Source organism: Amblyomma maculatum, chromosome 2 (assembly GCF_055883805.1).
Source record: "Amblyomma maculatum isolate TAMU_Amacu chromosome 2, ASM5588380v1, whole genome shotgun sequence".
NCBI lineage: Eukaryota > Metazoa > Arthropoda > Arachnida > Ixodida > Ixodidae > Amblyomma > Amblyomma maculatum.
The window spans coordinates 172,408,302-172,422,468 of NC_139345.1; positions in this window are offsets into that span (position 1 = coordinate 172,408,302).

The window sequence follows — 14,167 nt, forward strand, 5'->3', positions numbered from 1 at the left end:
TCCGGCAATAGGTAGGCTGCTGTACCAAAGGCATCTCAAGGCATCTCGGTGTTCAGGTGGGACACTGATTTGCAGAAATGCCTTCTCTATATTGGCAACAAGTGCTACCTAATGCAGGCGGAATCGCACTAATATGCGCACTAAGTCACTGATCAGCTTCGGCCCCTTTTTCTAGAGGGTCGTTCAGTGACTCTTTGCCGGGAACGTGCGATCAGGCATCAAATACTACGAGCAGTTTGGTAGTGGTCGATTCATTTCTGAAAACTGATTGGTGTGGCATATAATACACATGGCCGGTCTTCTTTCCCTGAGGAACCCTCTCCGCGTGTCCTGCTTCCACGTAGCTTCTAATTGCTGAGCTATACTTTTCCATCATTTCCTTGCTGCGACTAAGGTGCTTTGTCAAACTGCTTAGTCGATGCACCGCCATAGTTTTGTTACCCGCCAGCTCGGCACAGTCTACTTTCTATGGCAGCGCAACCTCGTGGCGGTCGCTTGTGCGTGAAATATCTAGAACTGAAGGTTCACATGTTTGATTCTCGGGCTTGTCACTAATGCCGATTGCATCCAACTCCCAAAATTTCTTTAGTGTAATTTGGTCTGCGGACTCGATTCCAATTTTCAGCACGCACACTTTGGTTACCAAAGTGAATGCGTTGGTGACGTTTTAAGGACCTTGGAAACTACACCCTAAGGTGGTGTTCACGGCAGTTAATCCTTCGTCCTCTTTGAAACGGCGAAGGTCTCCTGTTACGAATCTCCACAGGTGGTCTGACCCGATTAGTATTCCAATGCCAGGTACTGCTGAGATGCTGGTGCATAGAAATTTATCGGCTATTAATGCCTCATTCTTCTCCATCTCTCATACAAAGTTGTGCTCCCCTGGGACCTGCATAACATCGCTGCATATAAATGGTACCTCGACAGCGTCCACCGTCGTTTCTTTTTGGTCGTATTGTCCCCGTAGGCGAAGCTCGACACCTCTGCATTTTCGGACATCTGTGTTAGCACCGCCGAATGTGTTTAGTTGGAAGTCCTTCTCTCCCAAGACTCTGAGACGTTTTCTCGGATAAAGGGGCGCTGACTTCCTCCATCCAACACTCCGCGTATGTATCCCTGCATACTGTCCCCAACAGCCCATGCGCGGAACGTCTGCAGAGCCACTTCTTTATTTCTTTTTTATAATAGCAGCGTGTACGCTGGCTGTGATATGAGCAGGTGCTATATTTGTCTCTCCTGCTTTCGTTATGCTGCTCCCCGATATCCAATTGGGATTGCAAACTAACGACGCGTGCCGCTTTTTGCCGTGCATGCAACTAATCTGCCGTCTGCCGTCTTTCGCTTGGTGGCCCCACTTTGTGCAGCGAAAGCATCGTCTTGCCTTGGCTAGTTTGTTCCTTTTTTTACCGATGGAGAGGGCTGATGGGCAGCCTTCTATATTGTGCTGTTGAGATGCACAAAATAAACAGTTTTCGACCATGGAATAATTAGCATGCAGCACCGTGGCACTTGCAGTCGGGAAGAAATTTCGTACGCAGGTTTGGCGGTCTTCTTGGGCACTGCGCTGGAGTTTGTGACTTTCTTGCACAACATTGGCATTTCCCATGCATCTCTCTCTGCTTTCTGTTTCCAATACGAGAAATTCTAACCCTTCTTTAAGTCTTCCTCGCTTTTTTCGCTTGTCGTAGCTGAGGAATCAGTAGCCAATTCGAGCTCAACATTTTTCCTTGTCGCTCGGCTAGCCTGCCGATGAAATTCGTCACTAGTTCTCTCAGCAGAACCGACAAAATGATTTCAGTCAACATTGCCTGGTATGTTTACAGGCTGACTCCTTGTCCTTTGAGCCCGATAACGTGAGCTTGCACGTGATCATGCAGACGGCGGAGCCCCGTACATCGCTTGACGACAAAACCGCTGGTAATGCTCTACCAAGGCGGGTGTGGAGAGCAACGTTCTCAAATAATGCATTTTCTCAGCTTTGGAGAGGCCCTCATTGTCATGCACAGCGCTCCTGTAGCATTCCCAAAATGGTTGCACAGCTCACCGTTAAATGTATGTAGGTGCAGCTTTGGAAGCTTGATCCCGGTTGTGGCGGCGCTGATGGTATCGCTTGCGTCGTGGCCACGTCGCACAATGAAGCTGTAGTCGTCTCCACTGCAGCTATTCTTCCTTTCAGCTGTCCGATGGCGTGAATCGCTCTGTCGTCGTATTGGATGGTCTCGATGCATTTTGACTCGAATGTCTCTTCTGGGATAGAAGCCTCTAACTCCTCGTTGATTATTCGCAGTTCGTTACTATTGCATTCCAGTCGGTACAACAGAGTTTTCAGGCTCTCGACGCTGGCATCCCGGCTCTGTACTGCTTTTGCGACCTCGTTCATCAGGACTGTATTCTGTCCCCGCCGCGCTCTCCTCTTCATTTTAAGTTTCTCCATGGGTCTCGGTCACTTTACCGTTGTCTTCGTTGAGGCTTTTCCAAAGGGGCAGCCGGTACGATGTCGTCCGCTCACACACAGTGATTAAAGGCTCACAAGAAATGTTGATCTAATTCACGGGTTTCAGCACCAATATGCGAGATAACTATTGAACTTGGGTTTGACATTAGATAAAAGTGAAGAGACAACTACGTTTTTCGAGGAAAACAAAAAGGAAGACTATAATACGCACGAATACATGGCACGTCCGAAAAGGACGGGGTACAAAAAGCTTCTGGCTTGTGTCGCCAACTTGAAACGCTTAGCCGCCGTCTTCCTCCTTTCCCTGTTACTGCCGGCGCTCGCCTCTTCAGCTCCGACAGCCCTGTGCCGGCGCCGCGGCTGTATGAGCGCGGCTCTTTACACAGCGGCGTTGGTGAGTAGCCTTCATGGAAAGCGCTCCCGTTGCTCCCTACGAACGGGAACGCCCTTTTCGTGTTCGAGGCTCCCTGCCGGCTTCGCTTCTTCTGAGAAGGTCGCTACTGGCTGGAAAGACGGAGGCTTGCAGCCGTTACATGTGTCTGTTTCACAACAGTATCTGTCTGGCCAGTTAGAAACGGATGGCGAGGCGCGGTTTCTGCGGAGCTCGCACACGAGCTTCTATGTTGTTCGGAGGAGCCGACTTGAGATGCCAGTCGGGCTTTATTACATCCCCCCTTCTATTGTTTTCCCCTGTCTGAAGAATCATGTATTTGAGCTTATTTTGTTTAAGGGCCTTAGGATGTTTTTATAATGCTATTTGTCTGGGGGTAATGTGTGTTTTTTGTATGTATGTACGCAATAAATTCTTTCAGTGTAACATAAAGATAATGTTCAAGGGATATATGTAGAAATTAGAGAGTTACTAAACATGCGAGCAGCTACGTTCATGTACAGTCGCAATCACTATGAAGATGATCACAGGAGCCTCGACCGGTGGGCCTTTCAAGCTGCATAGCGGCCGATTTTGGAACTGTGAAGATAATGATTGCGCTGCCTTTTTGCCCTCCTACACACTTCCGGGCTACAAGCATCACACCCCTGACTACCTCGCTGGCATTTTTTTCTGTGTTTTCTTACCTATCATAACAATCTTGTGTGTCTGTGGTTGCTTCATATATTGGCTAACAATGACGCTTCTGTGCGCAAGCTGATGAGGTGAACGTAATGCATTTTGACGTTCTTTAGCGAAAGCTGACTAATATTTAGGACTGCACTTTTTTATCGCATATTTTTATCACGCAAATGCACAACTGTGACAACTTCCCTCTTCCTTTGACTGTTCGATGAACTGCCACTGTCGTTTCCCGTTTCCCGACAGATTTCCTGGGCTTGGCTTTATCTTTATCGCATATTTCTTCTTTTTCATTAGTATTGAAATAACCCATCTGTAAGGTCCGGCGCGTTGCCGTTTGTATTTTTGAGCATCCTTAACTGGGAAGGAATGTCTCGGAGGGTTGCCGTGGTGCGAACTGCGCGTCTGGTCTGTTTTCAAACACTTCCTAGAAGGAGACCATTAGTTCAAGAATCAAGAGCGCAGGCTCCTCGTTCGGACCCCGCCACACGTGTCCCTTTGTTACGGGAGACGGGAGAGACCCTCCGCTTCCCTCGAGCCGGACCTCATTAACGCGGCCCCCCGTGGTCCCGTCGCCCGAGTGAGAACGGCCGGGGGCCATAAATCCCGCGAGAGGGGTCTGGCTTTCGTCCCGCTGCATAACGTGTAGCTTGCTAGTACACGACTGTCAGTAAGCGAAACGGTCGGACAGGCTGCGACGAGTGGCCCACAAACGCGGGGAAGAGCTACAGTTACTGTGTTTTTATATTTTTACGTGTGGAAAGGGGCGCGCTCTCGGCTCACCTCTGGAGCGCGAGACGGGCCCCGAGTGTCTTTTGCTGGAGCTACTCCTTGCGTTAGGACGCTCGCGCTGGCGAGCGCCTGGAGTAGCTAGTGGTTGCTTTGGAGCTGGGGCAAGAGGCGCCAGCTCGACTGCGGGGACGCGGAGTCCCTTGTCGCTCTGTTTAGCGGTCGGCGCGGCCGACCACGGCTAGTTTTCCTTTGTGAATATAACTCTTGTACCTCTTATTCTTTTGTATAAAGTTCTCCGGTTGTTTATCAAGTTGCTCCACCAACTTACTGGCTTGCTCCACCATCCAGTCACCCATCACATCCGAACCAAAAACTTTACTGGCGCAGTCGCGACAGGATTGGTGTGCTGCAGCTCAACCGAGAGACAAGGTGCGTGTAGCATCGGGCGTCGATACGCCGAAGACATCGATCAGGTACAAGAGGGTGCGTCAAGCATCGGGCGTCAAGGCGCCGAAGACGAGGACGAGGACGTCAACGAGCAGCGATACGAGCGACACAGAAGCTTGCAAGCTCAAGTGGACGCGTCCGTCGACGGACGCGAGCGGAGCCCTCGAGTAGCGACAACAGCGGACGACTTCAAGCGGCGCCACTCTGACGATCGACGCCAATCCAGTCCGAAAAGAGGACCCGGCGGGCAGCACAGAGTGAGTTCCCTGGTCCCTTTGTTTTTCTTGGCGTTCACTGTTTGATGTGGCTGGTGTAGTTAATGCTGACCAGATTTAGGCATCTTAACCCCGACAAGGCACTGACAATGGATAGTGACAGTGACGAGGGGGACTGTGGCGACAAGGGCAGCACTGAGGCGCCGAGACCTCAGTGTGGCCGAAACATTGAAAAAGAGTTAGAGTTGTATGAAAAGAAGATAAGGGCTTTAGAGCTCCAGATGCAACTCATGCTGGCTAACGGGCAAAATGCGGCGCCTTCGGAGAACGATCGTCTGAGGCAGTACGCTAAGCTACTCGCCGGCGCATTCCCCAAATTACCAGCGGATGGCGAAGTGCCGGTCTGGTTTGAGTCGGTGGAATGCTCGCTCGAGGCTTACAGCGTTCCGAAGGAACACTGGGCGCAGCTCGTGTTCCCGATGCTGGCCGAGCGGGTGACCTACTTGTCAACTCGGTTCACCGCCGAGCAGCACCGGGACTACGACAAGCTGAAGGCGGCGGTCCTAGAGGAGCTAAAACTCTCAGCCGCAGAGTACAAAAGGCGGTTTTCTGGGGCACCAAGCGCCGCGAAGAAACCTGGAAGGCATTAGTCACCCGCCTCCAGAGTTATCTCAATTTTTATTTAAAGTCTCGATGCGTGTCATCCTTCGATGAACTTGTAAGCTATTGGTAGCCGATCAGCTCAAGGCGGGGCTGTCAGAGGAAGCCAACAAATATGTTAAGCTGCGCGAAGGAGAGAAGTGGCTGAAGGCGGACGAGATAGCCGCGCTGCTACAAACATATGAGGAAGCCGCTGGAAAGGGCAGCGCTCAGAGGAAAGACGACAGCTTTAAAGCCCCTGACACGCGTCCAAGGGCCAGAACCGATTCCGCACCTTTGCAGAATTCAGGGTCGGAGCGAGCAGAGAGAACTGGAGGCAGGACAGGAGGAGAAAGGAAAAGGCCATCGCGATCGAGTGGCTGTTTCCGATGCGGGAGCTGGAGACATTTTGTTGCGAATTGTCCATACAGTGGCGAGAACCCAGCCGACAAGCGAGATGATCCGCCACGCGAGGATAAGTTAACGGCACGCGTGTCGACCCATGATGAGCAAACCACGCGTCCTGCGCTCAGGGACATTAAACTCAGCTGTCGGGAAGCTGTTATCAGCGCCATGGTAGACACTGGCGCTGACATCACTGTCTTGCGTGAGAGCATGGTGCCTGAGGAGTTTGTAACCGCACAGGGGACAATCGATCTCATTTCTGCTTTCGGAGAGAGGGTAGAGGCGAAGCTGACCATCGTCCCGTTGAGTTTGTATCGTGGTAATTCGTTAATCGAAGCCGGGGAATATTCGACATCGGTGAAGTGCGCGCTCACCGACAAGCTCACGCATACGGATTGCCTAATCTCCGCAGATGCCTGGGAACAGCTGCAGGACTCGGGCGAAATTGGCAGCGAGAGTCGCGTGCAGGCAGTGGTAACGGTGCCGGCACCGGATGAAATGCCAGATGAATCTGGGCTAGATGCTGGCGCGGAGCCCGTCTTGGTGTCAGAGAATGAAATGCTGCCGGATCAGACAGTCGTCATTAATGCGGTGGAGAAATCACAAGATGAGAACGTGATTACTGAGCGTAGCGGGGTGCAGAGGTTTCGGGAGGAGCAGCACCAGGATGAGACTCTGCGTCAGGCCTGGCAGAATGCTAGGCAAGAGAAGGCTGGCATGTCAATTGTAGAGGGAGTCTTGTATCATAGAGACCAGGTGTTAGGTCAGGGGGTGCAGCAGTTAGTACTGCCAAAATCACGACGCGAGGCCGCACTGAGCCTGGCATTTGATTCCTATTGGGACGGACACATTGGCTTTCGGAAAACTAAAGCTCGCCTAAAGTTAAGTTTCTATTGGCCGGGCATGGAGGCGGACATCCGCAAACACTGCGACAGCTGCCACAGTTGTAAAGTTCGGTCCGACGGCCGGCAAACCGACAGGGTACCGATAGCGCCTCCCCCACGCAAACAGACCTGGACAGGAGATATTGGGGAACCTGGGGAGCTAGCGGAGGCCCCCTATGACTACTTGAAAAACCTTAAACCGCAGCTCGAGATCACGGCCGACATCGCGGAGCTAAGGAGCAGCAAACAGCACGAGGCGCACGCGTTTCACTACAACAGGCACGCGATGGTGAAAACCTTTCGTGAAGGTGAGGCGGTTCTCGTCTTTGATGACAAGAGACCAAGGAAATTGTACCCGAAGTGGCTCGAGCCGGCGGTAGTGAAAAAGAGATACCGCGAGCACTCGTACTATGTACAAATGAGTGACGGTCGCCGCATGCTAGTGCATGCAAATAAGTTATGTCCCTACATCGGCAGGGTAGACTCAGTGAGAGTCATATTTCAGGATGACAGCGACTTTGGTGAAGTCGAGTATACTCCGCAGGGGTATGTTCTCAATTTTGCAGATATCGCTCTGCCACTGACACGCCTAACGGGGAAAGGCTCACCGAATAAGATACCGTGGCCAGATGATGCTGACAAAGGCTTCAGCGCCTTAAAGAGGGCCCTATGCGAGGCTGTTTTGTTGACTACTCCGGACCCGCGAAAGCCGTATCTGCTTTTAACGGACGCGTCGGCAGTGGCTGCCGGTGCCTGTTTGGCGCAGCTTTCTGACAACGACACGGAGGCGCCCTTCGCCAGACACACGTCAGTTCTAATGCGATGGGCTGCAATCAAAAGGGAGATTTACGCCGTAATATGGGCGGTAAAGAAATTTGAGGCGTGGGTGTTTGCTGCCACAGTAAACTGTTGTCACCGATAGCATCCTCTCTCATTCCTTGCGAGTAGTATGCCCCAAAGCGCGAAGCTTACTCGCAGATGCCTTGTCTGAAACCCCCAACGCTTGTTGGAACAGGCCACCGGCTGACATCACGCAGTGATCGCTGGGGACAGTGGGCCAGGGAATGGTGCGCGAGCAACAAACTGGAATCATTGGATTCGAAGTGTGCACGCCAAAGCCAAACTCAGTAATCCTGTGGACCATCTGTGTGTGTGTATTTTTTTTTCGCATCATGTGTTTGTGGATGTATGTGATGAAGGGTCGCGCAGCCATGCTCACCGGCTTCCATAGCTGGCGTGAGCTGCAGGACTCAACCGCCACTTGCCGAACCTTTTTCTTGTTGTTTTGTCTCGGCTTATCTTTCAATAGATTACCCGAGTCTTGGGGGGAAGGTGTAAGGTCCGGCGAGTTGCCGTTTGTATTCTTGAGCATCCTTGACTGGGAAGGAATGTCTCGGCGGGGTGCCGTGGTGCGAACTGCGCGTCTGGTCTGTTTTCAAACACTTCCTAGAAGGAGACTATTAGTTCAAGAATCAAGAGCGCAGGTTTCTCGTTCGGACCCCGCCACACGTGTCCCTTTGTTACGGAAGACGGGAGAGACCCTCCGCTTCCCTCGAGCCGGACCTCATTAACGCGGCCCCCCGTGGTCCCGTCGCCCGAGTGAGAACGGCCGGGGGCCATAAATTCCGCGAGAGGGGTCTGGCTTTCGTCCCGCTGCCTAACGTGTAGCTTGCTAGTACACGACTGTCAATAAGCGAAACGGTCGGACAGGCTGCGACGAGTGGCCCACAAACGCGGGGAAGAGCTACAGTTACTGTGTTTTTATATTTTTACGTGTGGAAAGGGGCGCGCTCTCGGCTCACCTCTGGAGCGCGGGACGGGCCCCGAGTGTCTTTTGCTGGAGCTACTCCTTGCGTTAGGACGCTCGCGCTGCCGAGCTCCTAGAGTAGCTAGTGGTTGCTTTGGAGCTGGGGCAAGAGGCGCCAGCTCGACTGCGGGGACGCGGAGTCCCTTGTCGCTCTGTTTAGAGGTCGGCGCGGCCGACCACGGCTAGTTTTCCTTTGTGAATATAACTCTTGTACCTCTTATTCTTTTGTATAAAGTTCTCCGGTTGTTTATCAAGTTGCTCCACCAACTTACTGGCTTGCTCCACCATCCAGTCACCCATCACATCCGAACCAAAAACTTTACTCCATCCTTGCTAAATAATGCTACTAATGATAATAATGCCTTGATATATATTTTGTTAGCACATCCACTCTTAGAACCTACATATATGCCCCACTGGTGATTTATAGAAAAATTAAAGAGCACTTCAGAACCAGCATTGGAGTAATGCGAAAGAAAGGATGCTGCGGTTGGTTGGTTCTGTTCGCTTCTAGTTTCCTAATTCATTTCTTGTTGCCCCATTTTAGTCTTTGGAACTTTGAAATATCGCGCCAATCCTTCCCTATGCCCTTTTTTGGGTCAACTTCAGGTTGCGTGAAATCACATTTTTTTGATGTCACCTTAATGGACCGATTTAGTTACCTATTTTAGTATTTGATACATCCATATGTGACACCAAACAATTGAATAATGAGACAATTTTCCTCTTTTAATTTACATTATTTACCTTTCATCAATTACCTAATTACTTATAGGCAAATAATTTATTTTATGCACAACATTACGGCACCCGTTTTCGATTGATACCACTGATTAATCTCTATCGCTTCTCAATCACTCACAAGTTATTTTGCTGACGCGGTCTGTGGACAGAAATCTGTGATCACTGCACGTTGCTTGATACGTGTAAAAAAAAGAAAAATTGCTATTAGCTAGCGGGGAGTATCAGCTGTTGAAGAAAACAGCGAAAACAGGGGAGGGACTACCAAGATGTTTCCCTCGCCACGGAAGATGATGAGGTAAAATGGCGTTGCTCCTTGTGTAGGTTGCGGCTCGAGCGGTCACCTTCATATTGATTGTGACTGTACGTAAACATGGGTCCGTCAGAAGGCTTGGCAACCGAGGTAGCATATGAAACTGGCCCGATATTGGAAATTGATTGGCGACGTCTAGTCCACCAGTGGCCCGGCGCTGCCAATGCACTACCAACAATGCCAATGCACTACCAACAATGCGATAACATTGTCCACTCTTGGACCAGTGATATACATGTTTCCCCCATGATTGCCATTCATGGGCGATCAACGGGCCATAATGACCTTGCGTATAAAATTGCTTGCCAACACTGTATACAGAATAATATAAGATGACCAATAGTACCCAGCAATTGACAATGTCTTGCCCATAATTCGCGCATCACGGCATACATAGGTAAATCTTTTCCTGCCTGTATATATGGCTTGTGGACATTGAATATAGCTTGCCATTCATTGGTCAACATTATTCCTCCAGTCTTAGAGAATTGCCAACATTATATGCATTTTCAGCTTCATTGGCCGATATAGCCCAACGAGTGGTGACCCTTGACCTACATTGAACATATCACGGCATGGAATGGTAAATATTGTCCAGCCAGTATTGCCGGCTTGTTCACGACGAATATATCTTGGCATTCCTTGGTCAATATCCCCATGTCAATCGTGACGGCTTCCCAACATTGCGTATATCTGCCAATAAAATTGTTGATGATAGCATACAATGGTAAATATTGTCATGCTAGTATAGCTGGCTTGTCGACAATAATAATTTCTTGGCATATATTGGTTAATGTTATCCCACCGGTCTTAGTGATTTCCCAAAAATGTATACTTGTTGGTTCCAGAGGGAAATATTGCCCAATAAGGTGTGGCGACTGGCCAGAATTGCACCTATCATGGCATTCATTGGTAAAGATTGCAATGCCAGTATTGATTGCTTGTCAACATCGAATGTATCTTGGCATACATTGGTCAATATCCTCCCGGCCGTCGTCTTGGCTTCCCAGCATTGTATATAGGCAGTTACAGAGGTCGATGTTGCCTGATGAAGTCTAATGGCTTGCCAAAATACCATACACATTTATATAGGTTAATCAATATTCTCTTGCCACCATTGATGGCCTGTCAACTGAGAAATATTTACTGCCATACGATGGTCAATATTTTACTACTAGTTGAGATGGTTTTACAGTATTGTATCCATCATAGGTTATAGTGGTCGATATTTTATGAGCAGCTGCGATGGCTTGCCAACATTGCACACATCATTGTATGGATGGATTGATATGATACTGTTAGTATAGCATGGTTGTCTACATTCAATACATGTTGGAACACAGTGGTCCATATGGCCCCGCCAGTTTTTGGGACTTTACAACAATGAATATGACTTGGTTATAGGGGTCGATATTGTGCACTGAGTTCTGTCGGCTGGAAAAACATTGCACACAACATGACGTGTTGGCCGGAATTGGCTTGCAGATACTAACGGTCAATTCTCAACCTGCCCTGATATATTTTTAACGTCTCGAACAATACTGTCGTGGCCTTAGCGATGGCTTTCAAGTAGGTTTTATACAATGTCAATGATATAGTAAAGTAGTAGAGAACATTTATTTAACAAAAATGGCTTAGGCGGTAAGGGGACGGTTGGTATAGGATCCTCCCCGATTGCTGCGGTGGCTTAACCCCTGCCGGCGTAAGGCTTCATTTTCATGACAAACCCATGCCACGAGGTAAAGGCAGAGATTCTTTAGCCAAAACATTTAGAAAGCCCCGCAATGAATGATTGCGGGGCACTGCGTATGCAAGCAGGGCATGCTTCGTGCAACGTTGCCGTCGAGTAGGACGCGTGGCGTACGCTGTCTACGAAGCGCTGTGAAATACCCAACTGCTGCGCTGTTCTCAACTGTGAAGAAGTTTAGTACAGAGGTGGAACGCGCGGCAGTTACAGGCCCTGGCATTCTTTCTATACGTCTTCAGCGTGATGCATGAGACCACTAATACATCAAAATTTTTATGAATACTTCGCCGCCTCCCGCGATAAAATCGCAACAAAACAGACACATAATTCTTTTAGGCTGACAACGGTCGCTGCCTATGTATAGAAACATAATACGGCACAGTATACAAGCATATACACTTCTGCAATCAGCACTAGGCCAGTAAGATGTACCACCTTCAAAACCATATATACTATAGGCTGTTATCTCGGCTTAAATTATTGCGATGAGGTTTTACATCAGCATCCTGAAAACTTCTGTCCATGGCTAGAAATAGACACATAAATGCTTTATTTATGCACTAATTTATTTGCGTGGTTAAAGAAAAGATCATATGCTAGAAAACAGAGGCCGAAGTAATTGTGCTAGTGGAGGCAAATGCTGCTTGGTTTCGTCACGTACGCTAGCGGACTCCTCAACGAGGCGCCAGCACCGACTGATTGCGCCGTAGTTGGCCTTGTAAGCACAGAAGACGGGATAGCTGAAGCATATTTTCTGTTGTAATTTACATCAGCCATAAACTTGCACTTGATTCCTATATGCCGGCGTGGTCTGCTTTGAGCACTTCAGCAAGGGGCGAATGATGAACAAACCCTTTATGCTGTTGATGCATAGTCAAAAGGTAGATCCCCCATCATAAAAAAATAAAAGCATTATTTTCTATACCTTTTCTACCTTCGCCTAGCAGAGAAAAAGTCTACCTTTCTCAGATGTTCTGGAATGAAGTCTATTTATATTAAACAGCATTGCATGCTGCCAACCTTTTACTACAGGTTGTGTACTTGTTGTAGCAGCTGTTAACTAGCTCGAACTTAACATTTCCTGGCAAACACTTAAAAGAGAAAATATTGAAGAAGCTTGAAGCATAGCAACTCCACAATTGGAGACTGGAATTAAGTGCCAATGAATTTTTTTGTTTCATGAAACAAAAAATATGAATGCGTGCTCACCACCAAAAGTATCTGTCATAAAAATATTGTTGCCTGGTTATGCTGCTATTCAAGGAAATTATTTTTGTCTGAAAGCTGTATAAGCGCGTGCGTGAATAACTCTCATGGCCTGCCTTCGAAGATTTTTGCTAAGTCGGCTTAACATCACGCGTTTAAATGCTTGTTCCCATGCAGTATTCTGGGAAGATTCCCAATGCTTTTTAGGAATATTATCAAAACACATTGCATCCAGAGCGAGTTTATTTCAATCCATAAATTACGTTAGTTCGCTCTAACAGTTTAGAAAAAACGTACCGTCTTTGCCAAAAGTTACCAGGCTCCAGGGTTTCCTTCTCAACCGTGTTTGGAGCCCTTGATCCATTTCAAAAGGCAAGAAATGGTCTTTACAGATGAAAGTAATGGGCTTTGTTTCCGCACAGGTGATTACTAATTTGGTATGTCTTTTAAAAAGCTTAACTTGCTTGAACGAGCTGGGTCCCGGCGCATTTCTTGGACGGCTGGATCAACTGGTCTACGCCCCCCTCGGAGGCACAGCGGCTTCCACAGCGCCGTCGACATCACGGGCCTATAAAGGGCGCGATGCGACCGACAGCGGCATTGGGCATGGTGGCACCGCAGTGAACATGTCGAGTAATCCATTCATCTTCTTGCTCCAGGTGAGAAAACGGTTTGGCAAATGTTACAGAAGTAGCGACATTTTTCTTGTGGTGCTGCCTTGCCCAGGCGTAGTGTATACAATTATTTGTGATAGCATTGTCTCTTTGAGGTACTTGCTGCTGCTTGCTGGGGATGTGGAAAGTAACCCCGGACCTAACATGCAGGAAGTCCTGACTGAAATCCGCAAATTGGCTGGTGAGATAGCTGAAATAAAAAACGACAACAAGGCTATAAACGAATCTCTGGAAGGCATTCATGCGAAACTGGACACGTTGGCTCATCTCGAAGGCAGAATCGCAGGTGTTGAGGAGAAAATGGAGACATTTGAAGACATCATTAGTAGGCTAGCTCTTCAGGTTGATGACCTTGAGAACAGAAGTAGAAAATCAAACTTAATTTTTTACGGAATTACGGAAGAAGAGGACGAGAAAACAGATGACCTGAATTCAAAAATCACAGAAAAAATTAACGGTACCCTTGGTGTCACAATCTCGGGAATCGAGAGAATGCACCGCCTAGGCACCAAAGCTAAAGACAAAACCCGACCAGTTATTCTGAAGTTGCAAAGCTTCAGAGACAAGGCAAACATAATGAAGAATTGTTCCAAACTAAAGGATTCCGGTGTTTCGGTTGGCGAAGATTTTTCTTTACGTGTACGTGGCATTCGAAAAAAACTTTGGGATAGCAGCAAAGACAACCGAGATAGGGGTGAAAAAGTATCCCTTATGTACGACAAGATTAAAATCAATGAGCAGGTTTATGTGTGGGACGACGATAAAGAAGCCAGAGTACCCGTGGCAAAAAACCAGCCATTCAAAGGGGGAAAAAACCGACCAAGCACGTA